The sequence below is a fragment of the Manduca sexta genome, chromosome 15, assembly GCF_014839805.1.
Source record: "Manduca sexta isolate Smith_Timp_Sample1 chromosome 15, JHU_Msex_v1.0, whole genome shotgun sequence".
Lineage (NCBI taxonomy): Eukaryota > Metazoa > Arthropoda > Insecta > Lepidoptera > Sphingidae > Manduca > Manduca sexta.
In genome coordinates, this window is record NC_051129.1 from 8,349,094 (window position 1) to 8,367,389 (window position 18,296).

Sequence of the window (18,296 nt, forward strand, 5' to 3'; positions counted from 1 at the left end):
GCTTTATTTTATTTGTATCGTATAACGAGAGTCGATAATAAATGTCGATATATCGACTTAGATTCGGGATTATCGTAGCCGCTGTGAATTTTAAAACATGTTAACGATACCCGTGATACAGTTTTGATGGCGGAACAATGTACCATTCACACTAAGTTCTTTTTGGTCAATGAGATTTATATGAATGGCGAATGGAACCTTTGTCGAATAATAGGAAATGATGGCATTCATTTGTTGCTTTTGCGTGCTTTTTAGTATATTGATGAATATTCAGATTAACTAGTGAATACGAATTTAAAATTAAAGCTATAATAAGTATGGAATTATTGGCGACGAAGTCAATCTCAAAGTGCGTGATGTCTTGTACCGTTGTGATCGAAATTGGCAGAGTATTTGAGAATGAGTTAATTTCAATCCTAACATATGTCTTACCATACGTTGCTATTACTAACTAGGTAAGTACTTATTCAAGAAAAACGCATTACAAAACCATCCCATAATTTAACATATTAAACGGAATTAATACCCATACTTGCAAGCAAATACCAAGTTATAGAGCGCAATCATTGCGCGTGACACACGGTCGTCACGTTCACACAATACTTCACTGTAAACCCACCTCTCGTCCATTCGTCATCAACTTTCAAAAGGTATGTAAAGGCATTACTTACATTACCAATTGCGGCAATTTTCCTACTCGCTTGCTATTAAAGTGTGGTGTAAAAACAAGTAACAAGTGGCCTCATGCGTGTAATTTCGCCTCGTCCTCACTATGATTATTCGAGCATGTCATTAGATGGTTGGAAGCTTTTACTTGTTAGACGTTAGTGCAAAATGAATACGACATTAGTGCTAAGAGAATTAACGCCAAAATCGTTTCATTGAATGCAGCGGATAGTTATGTTGTAAGCGTTTTTATCGACGAGCGATGTCATCGCTTAGTTTTTATGTATACGGAGTTGTTATGGAATAATGGACATACGATGCTACTTACTATTGGTTAAATATTTAGCAGTCAATGCGTTATAAAAATAAATTAACTTGAAAGTAAGATTTTCTAAGCATTTATTTCTAAGTATTTTTTTTATAATTTTTTTTTTTTATTACAGAATTCATAATGTAATGTAGGAATATTATAATTATGAAAAGCATGATATCTCTAGCACGTGGAACAGAATTACTATTGAAGATAATGCATACAAATGTTATTAAACAGATAAATAATTGAATACAATAAATATACTTCAACATCTTTATAGTCTTCCTATTGATTTTTTCTTAGATTTCTGAGCACATCGAGTTCCAAGACTTTTCATTCATAATGATTTCTCTTCTCAAAGTAACCATGAATTTGTATTGTTCAACATTCACTCCCATACTTTTATGAAAAACATGAATAAAGTTCTCCCGAGTTTGTCCAAGGTACCAACTGTGTGTGAGTAGTACATTTGTGCGAAAGCGTCTCCGGTATAATTGCGTGTTGACATCTAAGTCCCGTCGCTATCACGCGCTGGCCTATCACGCTGACATGTTAATTTATATAGAAATTACATTTATTTTTTTATTCTTTCACGCCATTAGAACATCCGTCGGCGTGTTAGATTCAATGCTGATTGTTAGTTGTCTGTAGGTCTTTCTTTTTGTACCTGGTTGTCTACAGAATGTTAAAACATTTCTGATTGGTACAATATTTCGCTAGCTTATATAGCAAGGTCTTAAAATTGTTACTTGTCTTGGAAAAAGAGATTTAAAATGTTCATGTTTGGTAAAAAGATATAATAATTAATGGTTCTTCCTTTATCTTTCGAGATTATTAGATATTTTTACTGATAAAGACGTAGAATTATGTGAAATATATTTTTGAGAAAAAAATATAATTGAGAACCTGGTAATACTGGGCCAGCGATTTGTTTCTGCATTTAAAAGAGGATTTGAGTAAATGTGTATTAAGTTTATATTAAACTTGTACGATAATTCCAGCTGGTGCCACTAGATGGCGTTATGTTCTAAAAATAAAATTAAATGTGTAATATTTTCTAAATTAACATACGTAATGACATAAATAGCATAAATTTAGTTACAGCGTTATTAAATTATGACTTTAGGACCTTTATTAACTCCATAGTCAATAAATCTACAAAACATTTATTATTTTTAGATCAAAAGCCACAGTTAATGGTGGAATCAAATCCGTTCGGCTTTTTAATAGCTTCGTGACATTCTTGTCACCAAAATAGGCATAAACACGCATATTTTAATACAGTTAAGTTATTAATTTGAATATCTTTATCCGAATTAATTGGCCATAAACGATGCTTTGTTAATTATCTTTGGAATTTTTCACTGTATCCACAATATTGTTATTGATAATCAATTCCATAAGATGGCAATTAAAATGTTTATGTTAATATCCAAGTTAGGCGCAGCACGACCGGTCGGACTTGATTTTTTTCCATACAATAATTAATTAATCAATATAAATGGTTTTGGATGACTTTCCGGTGAACACAATGGAATCGTATCGGGTGTTAGACGTTTTGTGGATTATAAAATTTTGAATTAATTATGTTAATACATTTTGAACAAATCCTTTTTTGTTCAACGATATGGCCAGTGTTAAAATTTTATGTTTAGTTTTTTAACAGCTGTTTGTACTTCCACAGTAACAAATAAACTCTCCCCAAATTTCTATAGGCACATTATATATTTTCTATATATAGATACATTGTCATACCTTAAAACTGTTATAAATCAGTATGAGGAAGTGGAACAATATGAAAAATTACCCGCAGTAATTTCATAAGGTAACTATTCTAATGATTTAAACAAGTACACAAAATTGCCGCTAATCAACGATAATCATTTCAAGCCGCTTCTAAAATTGAGCCCTCCTCGCGGTTATTAAAGTAATCACCAGGGCGGTACACACAAACAAACAAAAATTATATTCAGGTAATTAAAGAAAGGGGTTTCATTTCATAATGACTCGATAATTTTGTTCCGGGCACCGTATCGAGCAATTTTCTCGTATTATTAAATCTAAATGGCGCACTGATTGCTTTTGGATGCTCGAAACTATGATGGATTACATAACGTTCTTCTAATTTTGAAATAATTCGAAAATGGAACATTTGAAACGATTACGTTCCAAATTCGAATCATGCCACTGAGAAGGAACAAATAAAATTAATTCATTACTTCGTCAAACAATTAGGGCACGGTCCGAGGCGTGCGAACAAAGGGAACGGTTGCGATACTGAAAATTTCATTTGGCCCCCAATTAAGTCGTTCTAAAATTGAATTTTCTGACAATTATACCCGGGTATCCGGATACGGGCCGGTTCGCACAGCCTCCGCGAGAGCGGGACACAGGATGTGCGACAAGGACCGCACACTAGCAACAGGTGGGTTATCGAGCAATTAAAAGTGGGTTTTAATTAGTGGGGGAGTTTCATTATTAGCAAATCTCGCAGCGCTTTGAGGCTTTTCAGCGGTATGCAAACCACTTAAACGTTGAACTTAGGGCGGCGAGACACCGTGCTAGTTGTTTAATTTAAATCGAGCGTTGATTATTTAGATTGAATAATTAAGAGGAGACAATACATAAAAAGACTATTAAGATTTTCCCTCAATATTTCATCGAGAATCTATTAACATTTGCTAAAGACTCATAAAATTCGGCGATAAAGTGTTAATTGGCATGAGTTTGACATTTTTATCATTATGAGCATTGTAACGGATTGAATATAAACGTATTTATTTTCTTTTATTTGCCATATTCTTCCAAAAGTAATGCAACAAGAATATTTAGAGATCGTATTACAGTGTTGCTGGGATGACCAAATATTTTTTTATTACGTAAACACTGGCCGTAAATAAATGAACCATAAAATGAAATCCACTTCAGTGCATTCTAAATTTGAATTTTATTAGAACGCAGCCAGATCGAATAAATATGCCGTGGCACACAAAAGAGTTCGTAATCCAACAAAACTCAATCGACAGATATAGACCAACCCACGCATATTATGACATTCCTTCGTAAATACCGACACTCAACCTCTCAATGCTTATTCGATACTTAGCTTTCTTTCTTGAAATGTCTGCATTTCCTTATCAAAAGACTCCCGGGGGTGTGGGGGCGCTTTTTAAAGGAAAGCCCGAGGGTGTGGGAGCGGGTGGTGCGGCCATGTGTGTGTGCTCTGCTTACCATGTGTGACTACTCATCTATATGTGTTAATGCGTTTTCTTTTTACCAATTTTTAGGGTGACTATAATTTTGGGATTGCGATTCGAAATCGTGGTCATAAAGTAAAATGATTATTTTATTATTTATTGTATATTGTTGTGTATAACATATGTTGTGTATAATAAAACACTTTGTTTATTTTTTGATATAACTGTTTTAGCATTTAGAATATTTTAATCAAATTAAATTTATCAATTGTATATTGTAAATGTAAGAAAATTTTATATTTTTAAAGAATTCTAATATTTTCATAACTTCATAAATGCCGTGACGTACTAAAATATTATCAAACATAATATTCAAGCTTCATACGAATTCCAATTAAATACAAATAATAAACACCACTAAAAATAGTTGCCAAAAATTAACAACCACTAATGAACTAACAATAAAAATTATAGACAGTAAAAAGTCCTCATAACTCGTTCAGCATAGCCACCCCACCGAACGTCTTCGCTTCACACTACGCTTGCATATTATTTGAACACACACACACACACACTCGCGATGTGTGTGCGTGTCGCGACGCTATTCACGATTTTCGCATCGATGGTGTTGGTATTGATTTCGTATTGTCGTTAGCCTGCGACATGTAAAAAGAAAAGGGGTTTTAGGGAGCAGTCACACTTCACACTTTGTTATGTTGTTTCTAACTTTATGTGTAGTAGTGACGAAAATTGAATACTATTACTTCAGTATGGAAAGAAAGTAAAATATAATAATATTTTAATTCTTTTGTTTGGAGCAATTACAAATAACACTTAATGAATAATAATTGAATAGTTTAGATATTTATTTAAATTTTTATTTCGTCTTTTGAATATTTTTTTTAAAAACTTTTATCTGAAGTACTTAGCTTAGCAAAGCATAAAGTAATACTATAATTGCAATTTTAGTTTTTATATTACCTCAGATTTCCTTAAAAGATAAGCTCTATGATTCTTATTCATCCTATACCAATAATAAAGTACTATTACATATTTTTTTATTAAAGAAACTATTGAACTGACACTTCAATATATTGTATATTTGTCTAATATTTATAAAACCCAAGTGACTAAAAGAACAACATAATCGTATAACAACGACCAATCTCCTTAAGGCGATACCTCAAGGTCCATTTTCATACATTTTGTTTCGGCTTTAATCTGGGTAACTAAACAAGTATTGGCAAGTAAAGAATTTAAATTCACGTCTAGTTAGTGATTAGTTCTCGCAGTTGAAAGAAAAACGTAAAAATAATTAATAAACATGGATATTTCGGCCTTTAAAATTTAATATGACGAAATTTTAAAGGCAGAAATATCCATGATTATTAATTATTTTTACATTTTTCTTTCAACTGCGAGAACTAATCACTAACTAGACGTGAATTTAAATTCTTTACTTGCCAATACTTGTTTAGTTACCCAGATTAAAGCCGAAAAAAAATGTATGAAAATGGACCTTGAGGTATCGCCTTAAATAAAGATTTAAAGAAGTGACTAAAAAACACGAAAAAACAATTTTAAAAATATCGTCGCAACTGTGAACGTTTCCTAAAAAGAAAAAGGGTCTCAAACACGAGCCGCCATTAGAAAAATGTCGCTATAGGATGTTCAATCATTTCGGTACCAATAAGGGGCGCTATCGATTTTGCGAAAATGTCAACCGAACATTATAGAATATCGGGAATATATAAAGTTAGGGTGACGTTTAACTATAGTTGTGTTTAGTATAGTAGTGGCGAAAGGTGAATTTTTTCTGAAACGGAACTTGACACAACATATAGGTTAATATGCATGAATGCCATCTGTAATAATAATATCAGCCCTGTATTATATACTGTCCTACTGTTGGGCACGGGCCTCCTCTACTACTGAGAGGGATTAGGCCTTAGTCCACCACGCTGGCCTAGTGCGTTGGTAGACTTCACAAACCTTCGTAATTCCTACAGAGAACTTCTCACGGAAATCTCCGTGCGATGTTTTCCTTCACCGTTAAAGCAAGCGATAATCCACAAAGAATACACACATAATTACAGAAAAGTGTGTGCTCTTGGGATTTGAACCTGCGGACATTCGTCTCGGCAGTCCGTTCCACCACCAACTAGGCTGTCGTCGCTTATACCTTACTACCTTAGTAATATTTTGCTGTTATTCAAGATAAATCAATCTGGCATCAGTTCTATCAGTGATCTTACGTTTAAGATCAGATTGATCGTGTAAAGTATGGATTGATGAATAAGACCACGAAGTATGCTCAGATATTGAATTTGAAACCTTGATCCAAGTAGATAGAACTGATTCCAGGTTGATCGTGTGAAGGTCCGTTATATGGACTATATCAGATCAAATATCCAAACATTTTCACAACCATTCACACTTATTTATTTCTAGGAATTAGGAATACTCAGACACTAAAGAAACTAAAATATAAGTATCGATGGAAGTCTAAAATATTGTGTTAGAAATAAAACATCACCCACTTATGCCTTAGTTCTATATTTAGTCGCCTATAATCTTAGTAACACAACATACATATACTACAATATGTAGATATAGGTAATCAGCGCCAGATTTATATTTTTTATGAGTGTAGGCCACTTTATTTCTGCCGCCCCGTGTAGATAGGTTTATTAATGTATGTAAAGTTTCTAAAATACTTAATAATTCTCCATTTGTTAGTATTATGGAAGGCAATAAAGTTAAATAAACGAATGATTAATTAAATCGAGTGAGCGTCCTCTGAAATCTGCAGCTCCTTAGAGCCAAGAGGCTGCCGCCCATAGGCCGCCGCCTATACGGCCTATTTACAAATCCAGGACAGTAAGTAATATATCTTTATCTGCGCTTTGGTTTTCTCTAAATGATTAAACGTCGAGAGAAAATTATACCTTATATAAAACCGCGATAAAATCCGTTAAATAGTTTCATTTTAATAAATATAATGATGTTATTTAAATAAATAAAATTAATTTATATGGCTCGGAGGCGTAGTTGTATTACAGTAACTGCTTTGCTTAGGTCTAGGGTTCGATCCCCAGTCAGGCAGTGTTATTAGGTTTTTCCGTTCAGTATTGGATGGAGTCTGGAATATGTGCTCGATATGGCGATAGGCTCGCCGCCTATCACATCATGGGACGGAATACATAGCGGAAAGTAGGTACACTAGTTGCGCTTCAATTTACCCTTTCAAGGATAAAAAGTATGTGTTTCTGAATTAACAATGTTTTACACATTACTATTAAGCAATAATATCAACAATTTTGTATTCACCTAGTACACAAAGTGCAAAGTTATAAGTTAACTATATTTTACAATATATTTGTAGTCGATGATGTATTTAAATAGAATAAGAAACAAAGAAAGAAAAGAAATATATTTGGAAAAAAATACAAGTTACATACACATAACAAACAAACAAGCGAAACAGACAAAAAAATATTTTACTTCAAAAGAGTAAGTCACTCCAAAGTTGTAGTAATTTTGACTTACAAAAGAGTAAGAATAATACGTCACTCCACTATGGAGTGACGAATTATACTATTACTACTAAGTAATTCTATTAGATTCCAAAATAAAACGCTGATCGATTCTATTTTCACGCGAGAAGCCGACGGGAATAATTTCTCGTATGTGTTTTATTTTTACTTTCCCTTATACAGGCTTATTTTGACATGACCCGGGATAAAAAGCCTGTAGTAGGGAGAAGCTACTTAGCTATTAGAGAAATAATTTTCAAAATCAGTTCAGTAGTTCCAAAGATTACCGCCTACAAACAAACAAACTCACAAACTTTTTCTTATATAATATTAGATTACAAGTAGTAAAACGTACTATATTCAGAGTAAAATTGTTTCAACACGGCTATGAAATAAACATTAACACGTTCGCCCCCGGTATTACAACCCGCGGCACTCAGTATTCGTATGTTACTTACTAAGCTTGCTCTCTTATTCAGTTTAGTGCATATTAGCTACAGCATAATATTTTAAAGCCTCATTTAGAGAAGTCAATTAATACTAGCAATAATCGTACGCAATTATAGTTTAAATTCCGTTTGAAAAATTTTTCCTTCTAAATAAAGTTTAAGTCACATAAATACTCCTATTCATTTAAGAATTATACAAATCACTTATGTTTTATTTTTCAAATTTGGAACAGATGCGGAACACAAATCTTGAGATGTGAGCGCCATCTATTTTAGTCACATAAATACTCCTTTTCATTTAGGAGTTATACAAATCACTAATTTTTTATTTTTTAAATTTGGAACAGATGCGGAAAACAATAGTCTTGAGATGTAAGCGCCATCTATGCAGATAGTGTTTCAAGCGTTTGTTTTTCTCTTGCACATTTCTAACGGAAATTTTCTATTCTTTACAATACCGAATTATTTTTAGAATAATGATACAATATTTAGCATAAAAATAAAAAATAATAAACTATAAAATACTATTTCAAAAATTGATGTCATTGCATTATGTTTTGGTTCGTTAGTTAAATAAATTACAAGCATCTAATAGAAGAGTTAAAAAATAAATATGCATAAGTATTTGCACCGTTTACGACATTCACAAATTATATGTGACTTTTATATCTAATTTGCTGTGTAAAAAAGGTTTATATGAATTAATTAATGCAATAATAGTCCCTCATACTAATGAATTACAAATGGAAATTTTACATTAATATGTTGTTATTTTTTATTGAACTTAGGTTTCGCTTTAAACAAATATCTAAATTACCGTTAAATTGGGAATTTGCATCATTAGGTGTAATATAAATTAAGAACAAAATATAAAAGCATTCGTAAAGCAAATATTGGCATTTCATTATATATATTTTTGTACCAAGTTATTATTTGAAATATTTCTTGCTATTATTGCTGCAAATTATTAATTAAATTAAATATATTTATTCCCTACACAGATTTCAAAATTAAGTAGACAAGCATAATCAAAAAAATATTAGAATTAATATTAAAAAAAAAATAAAAATATTTCGCAAATTGCCAATTAAGCATTAATGCAAAACCATTTTAGTGTAATTTATGTTATCATAAAAACATCACATAGTCATACAGCCTGATTATAAAATTCTTTTATTAAAACGTATTTTTGTTTATTTCAGGTAAGCAGCTAGTAAACGGCGCAGTCATGAATGACGCGTGACGTAACAAGTAGCCACTATTCGGCGATAGGTGGCACCACACGTATGGTTCTATTGCAGCGCTCATGTACGGGGTAAGTGTTTCCACAGTTTTTCCTCGTATGTGATAAAGGGTGGTTTTAGTTTCGCAACTTGCGCATAGGGGGCGGTGTGTGGTGCGCACCGGAGATTTCGGTATGAATTGTGTTCCGAAATTGTATAATTTAGTATGTTAGGTGTTATTTTTTGACTAAAATTATAAAATGTGTCAGTTTAGGACGAATATGCGAACTCTAATAGAGAAATGAAGTATGCAGCTACGTTTTATTTTATGAGTCGTTAATAAGCAATCTTGAAATTTTGACCGTTGGTGGATAAGATATCCTTATTACATAGAATTCCCACGAGATAGGACAAGCCAGACATTCGACATCCAAAGTTTATTGATAAATTTATTGCACCTCGCACGAGGACGTTGACCCCAACAGTTGTAAATACGCAGTGTACGTGAAACACATGTGCGTTTAGTAGGAAAAGAGTCACGGTTACGTCAGATGAGTTTACGATACGCCAAGGTCAGGGGTTGGCCACGCGCGGGTCAACGCCCGCACCGCTTTTGTGAGTGAATAGGCTTAAGGTCAACGTGGCTGACGGTTCGCCGGCGATTTTTGGATTTGGAACGTGTTCCATTAAATTTGAATTTTTTCTATAATACGGTAAAATAAATTGCATTATTGGTGATTTTTATGTTTAAATTAGCTATAATTATGTATTTTTATTTATTTTATGGTATTGTTTACAAGATATTGTCTTCTCTAAATTTTATAAATTGCTTTATGAATTACTAATTCCGTCGTATATCTCCATAAAAATCGATTATTCGAGTATTTAATCTATGATAATATAAAAGAATTGGTGTTATATAGACCTCACTAATTTCGCATGCACTTAATATACATAAAAATATGTTTAAATGTCTTAAAAAAGAGAAATGACGAGAATATAAAATTCATATCACATAAAGGCAACACAAACTAGTACCATCAGCATAATTTATATATTGACCCATTTTAATTTTAAATCTTTGAAATTTAGACAGCCATCAGCTGGTGCCACGCCCAAAATATAGCAAATAGTTAAGGGTTGTCAATCATGCTATAATAAATTCTGTACATTACTTTAAATTACCCACACATTTCTACATAGACAGTATTTTAAAAAAAATACAAGATTGCAATAATTTTCTCGAACCTGAAACATGAACCAGGAAATATAAATACGGCTTAATTGAATATTTTGCAAATTCCAAATCTGGCAACCCTACGAAAAAATCTAAATTCTTAAGCTAATATACATTTAAACTACCATTGGCACGCACATTTCCTTTAACATTTTTATGAAGTGGCCACACTATCGGACACTCAAAGTTGACAGGTCCACTCGAATTCATTATCGCGGCAACAATTAACTGTGCCTATTCAAACAGCACAGGTAGGTGCGCGGGCGCGTAATCAGGAGCGATAGCGTGCGCCAAATGTTTGCGAATGTCGAATTCAAGATTTGGAAGATACGACACTCAAGTGTTAGGGAACAAGAAACTACTTAATAAAAAGCAGTAGGACGTGAAGTGTATTCTCTAGTCTAGTTCCAGAAACGTAACCTAATTATTCATTAAGTAGGTACTTGCTTTTTTGGAGAGTAGTAAAATTAAAATAGCTAAAGATAAGCTAGAATAGATAAGCTTTAAATATGATTTGTTTTACAATTATCTTCGTAATGCATCGACAAACTTCATTACATCCATTGTTTAACCTTTTTTCCTTCACAAAAACATCTCTTTTAAATTTACTTTCCTATAACCGCGACATTCATCTTCTCAAGCTATTTATAAGTGAAAAATACCGCAAAACCAAATCCGAACCAGCCTTCAAATCCTTTCCCAGACATGTACGTTCCAATCGTTTCGCCACAAGTGGGCTGCGACCCACAATAGCCCCTACTCCCTCCCTGTGTAGTAGGCAGATATAATTTTTTGCATGCGCGCTGCGGGTGGTCCGGCCACATTGGACCACAACTGAGGGAAACGTTTATTTATTGTCCCGCTACCGTCACTTGTCACAACCTCGCAAGGTGCTACTTTTTTATACAATGTAACAGTCTATGATGTATAGATTTGGCATATAGTTATAGTCGAAAACAGAAATCATTAGGTAGGTTTCAATGGTCATCATATTTGTTGATTCATTCAAATAAAATGAAGTACGCAGCAGACCGGGCTCTGTTGCGTACCTTGGGAGAGGCCTATGTCCAGCAGTTGACTGCAACCGGCTGATGATGATGATGAAATAAATATATTCCGATGCCAGACTACTAGGAGAGTATCATCGCGGATGCCTTGAAAAGCACTTTTCTTACGTCCTATCATCTAGATACAGAAAGAAAAGTTATTTATTATTACGACTAGCTTCTACTCACAGCTTCGCCCGCGTGAAGGAGTTTTTCGGGATAAAAGTCCCGCTATATTTACCGGGATAGAAAGTAGCTGATAACTTTCCCAGGGTCTTAAACTAGCTCCATACCAAATTTCATAAAAGTCTGTTGAGTAGATTTTGAGAAAATCGATCACATACATACAGAAAAAGGGACTTTATTATATAATATATATAGATATTAAAATCAATTGTTACTATGAGGAGGATGTGTGAGGTTGGGTGAGCTGGAAGCGTCAAATAGCGACTGGCATGCCAAGTTAATGCTGAACAGAAATATTATAAATGGTCTATATATATAGGTATGTATTCTGAACCTATTAAAATTCTTAAGAATTCAGATTGTTTTATTATAGAACGGCGGCCATCATATATACAAGCCATATTTGGTTTCGAAATGATTATTTTTTTCGGGAAAACACTTTCTCGTCGATTGTGCCGCGAGCAATAGATACCAAATAACTATAGATTAGAAAAAAATTGAATACAATAGTAGGCAAGTTACTCTCTCGGTCGGCTTTCGAAAGCTTATAAAATGTAACTACTGTGGTGTATTTTCATAGTATATGTGGCTTTAGATTCAATATTCAATCTTAGAATCCGTAGACCGGTATTTTAACTAACTTTGTTATAACTGAAGGCAATAATCTAATTAGAGTCTTGAAGTATTGAATTTTAGAATGTTTAATAACTGATTTTTATTAGGTATACCAAAGATTTGTATTTAAAAATCAATCCTTTTAAAAATCAGTTTTAACTGAAGGCATAATAACTATATAATTATAACCTTATAAACTTGCGAACAATTATATTTTGTGTAATTGTAAAATGTAGGTAGATATTGTAACTGACTTGCGGACGAACAACACCTCAGTCCCCTCTGTGACCATGAAGGCTGCAACTTCGAAACGTCGGAAGAAAATTGTAATATAAAAACCGCAAAATAGTTTTATTTCAATATTTTTCTTATTATATACCAATAATACGATGACAATATCATTGAATATTCGTCCATGTTTTACGTGATAAAATAAAAAAAATAACAGTAAATAAATGTAATGTAAATATTTAATATTGCATTTTACGCGACCCTTGTCTTGGAGTTTGTTCCCGAGATTCAGAGAAGCTTATAATAGGTACTTAGACATAAGTATTATATTACTAAAAGAGTTTAAAAATCGGATTAGTTTCGGAGGTTTCCCGTATATCTAACCTCAAAAACTTACACCACTTAATACAAGTATGTACATATATATTACACAAACATTTATATAAGATATATAAATATATGGAATATATTTTAGTACGGACAGATAATTAAATAGTATTAAGATCTGTATTTTATTGACAACATCCGCACTTCTACATGTTTCTAGACTGTTCTAAATGATTATCGAGATATATTTAATATTTGTCAACTACTTAACCACACATGCGTAGTAATAAGGTATATCAGTTTTGGCTTGGAAAGAGATATGTTCTAGTGGCGAAAGGTGATGTTTTCTGAATGAGAAACTATCATCTTAAAGGTATCTAGATATATTGTAAATTGTTCCAATGTTTATTAGATTTTACACAAGTTACTAAAGGAAAGCCGGCAGGAATCGAATTATACACCCTTAACAACTTCTAAGTTCTCTTCCAAAGACTGGTAAGAAGTTATTTCTACTAAATTTGTATGAGTAGATACTTGACAACGGCTTGAATTAAAATGTTAATAGATCTGCCAGCGGCTCCAGCCACGTAAAAATATTATTCCGGGATAAACAGTAACCTATATCACTCAAGAGGAAAGCAGCTTTCTATTATGAAAATAAATTCAAAATCGGTTTACGTTTTCCTGAGATAGCGCGTTTAAACACTATTTGCTTAAGATATAGGTTAAAATATATTTATCAGAATTTTTAAGAAATGGCACACGGACCAATTCTCGAAATAACGCTTTTCCTTTATATTAGACCGAACTAAATTGTTCGTCTCATTTTTAACCTTTCAAAATACCAAACATAATTTAAGAATTCAAGTATAACAATATTTTTTATTGTATCACAGTTTTTTATTATGTTCTTCTACCTACCCTCTATATAAAAAACGCTATTATTTTAATATTTAACATGACAAATCGTAATATAAAAACAATAATAATAAGATATCAGTTTATAATATTGGGAACAAATTTTCGATAAATCCGAGTTAAATTTAAATCAAACGAACAATAACGAGAACCAGAATATTTATAATACAAGTAAGTTAAGGAAATTTAACTCTACTTGCATTACTTTTGAGTTCTTATTTGGAACAACATAGGTACCAAGCTAAAATTTAGTTACCTAATCCAAATTTTAGGCAGAGGTATTGATTTTTCATAAACGCGAGCAAATTAACTGCTATAACAGGGGAATCACTTCAAATAGAACAGAACATCACGCCTTTCCTTTTACAGAGGTAGACTGAAATGTAACACACCAGGTAGACCTTAAATAATGTTCAATTCAAAACAGCCTCCGAGTTGCAAAAGTAAACTGCTATTAGAAAAAAAGCGATTATACAAAATAATTCATTTTACGTTGCCGCAAGATCTTCTAAATATATTACACATGTTTAGAATTGGTGGCCGCAAGTTCGAATTTAAATATACCTAGATATTATACATGTTTAGAATTAAGTATCCGCCTTTCAATAAACGATCGCAATCGCTTTTCTTTCGATTCGATCTGTCAAAAATGGACCAATCATAACAAAGTATTTTTTGACATGCATAAAAAAGAGTTATTTTGATTGGTTCATCGGAATCGGATTGAAGATTGAGATCGGGATCGGTTATTGAAAACGGCTGTATATTATTTTCTAATTATTTTCTATGGCACAGGGACGGCTAACTAGTTAGTGGGTAAGCTGATAGAGACCATAATCTGTTTTCACCCACAGGAATTATATTTCTGTTGAGGAAAAGGCATAGTAATTATTTTATTTTGACGCTGTGAGTGAAGACTATCGCCTCCTTGGTAGCGTTTATGACCTGCATATCGAGAAGGCCTGGGTTCGAATGCCTGTTGTAGGCTCTGATGCTAGTTTCCAATTCAAATTTGTCTAATGTTTTCTTATGCGTTTTGGCTCGCGATTGCATTCGCCAGAAAGAGTTAAAGATAGACGAACGTTTCGTTCTAAAATCTTAGCAAAATCCTTTCCGCAACATATTTGGCAGTGTTGGCTTGACTCTACAAAACATGATAGATGGATAAGGCCACTGGAACAGACCATAATAGATTTTTTGTCATCTCCTTCTTTATCTAGTGGTGGAATAATTCGAGAATTGTAAGATTTTAGGTTTCATTCCCAAGTAAAACTTTTTTTAATTTTTTTGATCCGGACAACACAATTCAATAGCCAGAGTTTAACATTTGAAACTAATAACGCAATATGTGTGCCCTGATCACATTATGGAACGGTTCTACAAAATGTGGGTGCACTTACGTCCCTGCCTACACCCTACGCCTCCAAAGATGAAAGGCGTAAGCTTATGTTCTTTAGAAGCGCATTTTACTTTCATCACTCTTATGAAAAGGAGATGTAAAACATATTCCTTTTCGCGAGAGATACGTAGGCACTTCATACGCATGCGTAACCGTTTGATTGAAAAGAAGAAAATTTAAGTATTTTTTTTATTTAATATTATTATAAGCTTAATAGTTAAATGCTGTTTAAAAATTCTAATAAAGGGTCATACGGTCGCATTATTAATGTCGGCCTGAGTTATTTTAACACACTAATTAGATTTTCATTTATAAACCTTAGAATGTGAATTTAAAAGAAATGTATTTATTGAAATTATGAACGAATAAATTCATTATACAAAAAAAATGATTAATTTTGTCATAGTCAAACGAATGTGATTTAAAAAAATATTTTTGTGTTCATTGAAATTATGAACGAATAAATTTACTAAGCAAATAATTATAGTTATTTTTTTTATCATGGTCAAACAACAACAATTTTATTCGTAGGGAGATTAATAAGGGCAAATAATTTTCATAGACATTATGTTCTTTGTAAGCTCTAAATAGTTTATGAAAATTCCTTCGCGAACCCTTTACAAATAATATCTTAACTGAACTAAGATAAAAGGTTTAATATCTTAAAAATACTTGTATTTATTGAGCGATTTTTATTTATTTATAATGTTTTCCAGCAGACTTAACATTACGATTAAAATAATTAAAGTATTACAATTTATAGCTATAATGTAACCTCTATAATGTGTTAAATAAATAAAAGCATTATTTTTTTTATTTTAAAATATATGTGTATGTTTTTTTAATCCTGATATCTACCAGCGAAGGGTTCCTATATAGGTACCTAGGGGTACCGATTTCTGCCGGCTTCTCTTATGTAGAGTTTATGTAGAATCTAATTATCATTAGAATGATTTACAGTTCGCATTTATGCTTATAGAACTTATATATAACGTCGGGTCCTCTTTCGGTAAATATTAAGTTTCGCTTCTAATATCTACATTAATTCCAATAGATTGTGTGAGGTTGTTTGATTTGGTATTGGTTATTTTTTTTTTAGTATCAATCGAGAAATATCTAAATAGATAAGTTCTTAGTATTTTATGCATAGGTATGTATATATCGTATTAACTTTACCAGCTGTGGAAAGTAATGGCAATGTGAAAATGTTATCATTAAAAAGTAATTGAAAATCGTAATTAACGGAAGCAGTTGTTCAGTATAATATGACAGAGGTGTAAGAGTCGCGTTATGAATATTTTATACTTAATTTCAGTACGAAAGCATTATTATGTTAATGTTTCTTAATATTAAGGCAATTACATTCAATAATACTGCAAAATAAAACAGAATACGTGGAATATTAAGCATGCTTTATTGTGATTATTGTGTTTTAATGTTAAAGCTAACATTTAAATTCAGCTAAAGTTATATGAAGTACGAAATATCCGCTTAAAGGTGCCCATTATGTTCCCAATAACATAACTTAAGCGAATTGAGTTGGAGGCGAATGTTATAGAGGCGGAAAAATTACGGCTTTCGGCCGAGTCGGGCGCGCACGGTTAAAAACATACAAACGTCAGGCGGCGCGGCGTGCGCTTCTATATAGCCATTTGCGCTATCTCATTAAATCTGGCGAGTGCAGGACGCGCCTACACCGCGACCAATTAACAACCTGTGACGAGACAATCTCACCTCCGCGCCAGCGCGCCGAGCAAGACAAACAGCCTCCGCCGGCCATCCGCGCAAAAACGACCCGCGACCGACCGCGTCGGCAATTAAACCATCGCGTAATTAAATCGAGGCGGGGCCGGCGTTAATGAGGGACGGAGAGGCGCGGCGGCGGCGGCGGCAGCGGCGGCGGCGGTCGCAATCAACATTAAAGATTGGCGGGAGATGCGCCTCGCCTCTCATTACTTATACAAAATACTTAAGACGAGCGTCGTCCCGCTCTCCGCGCTAATAGCTCGCGCCCACTCGCTATCGCCGTCCCGCTTCGGCCCCGCTGCGTAATTAAGCTTCGGCATCGGCGCGACTCGCTCGGGCGGCCGCGGCCCCGCCTCCGGGCGCGCGCGGGGTGCGTGCGCGGCGGGCGGCGCGGCGCGGGCGGGCGCGCGGGCCGGCCGGGGCGGGGGGCGGCCGCGGCGCCGGGCGGGGGGCCGCCGCGCCGGCCGCGCAGTGTGCCGGTGACCGTCGAGTGTGCTGTGTCGCGCCGCTCGCCACGACAACATCCCACAACACAACTCCGCTCCGCCGACAGTATCAGTTGCAGTGCGTGTTTATTCGGTGTGCACGACGCAGTTATATGTGCTCTGACTGACTCCTGTTCAAGTGTTGCGTATTGTTTGAGCGAGTTTTGGATACTGGACAAGTGGTATAGTGTCTGCGTGCTATGCCGCTATTGCGAGTTTAGCTGCGTTCCGCAGGCGATGCTAACAGGTTACACATTTTTCTTTCATATTTTTCTAATAGGAAACTATCTGTATTGTGCTTAAATTCTGTGCGAATCGAGTTCTTATTGTTTGGGTTGGGAAATGTTTGCCAAATTCGACAAGAAAATTGGTAGTGTCGCTCGGTAGAGCGCCGCGAGATTGTCGCAAAGTTTGACATAAAACAAACTATGTTTGGTACCTAAACACTGTTCCCTAACTTGAAATCGGTCGTAAATCCGGCGCAAATTACTATTTAGATTTTATTGAGTGTTTATGAAGCTATTAATGGGTAAGAAATTATTCAAAACAGCACTCATCAAGTCTTTCTGTAGAAACTAGTCTAACGAATAATATTTCCAACAATCCAACAGATCGGTATCTCTCCAAAAATATATTCAAAACAAACAGTCTTATTAGAGCTCAAAAACATAATACCGTGATGGCTACTAAATTCCTATTTAAATAAGCTATTCAGATATTAT

The 18,296-nt window shown here is 34.0% G+C and overlaps 1 protein-coding gene across 1 annotated transcript in view; it reads left to right on the plus strand.

The window, feature by feature from the left end:
• Positions 1–17,536: 17,536 nt before the first annotated feature.
• Positions 17,537–18,296, plus strand: part of LOC115444434 (zinc finger homeobox protein 3) — a 134,047-nt gene continuing 133,287 nt past the window's right edge. The window contains exon 1 of the mRNA XM_030170213.2: positions 17,537–17,821. The gene's annotated coding sequence lies outside the window, so the exon portion shown is untranslated. The remainder of the gene's footprint in view (positions 17,822–18,296) is intronic.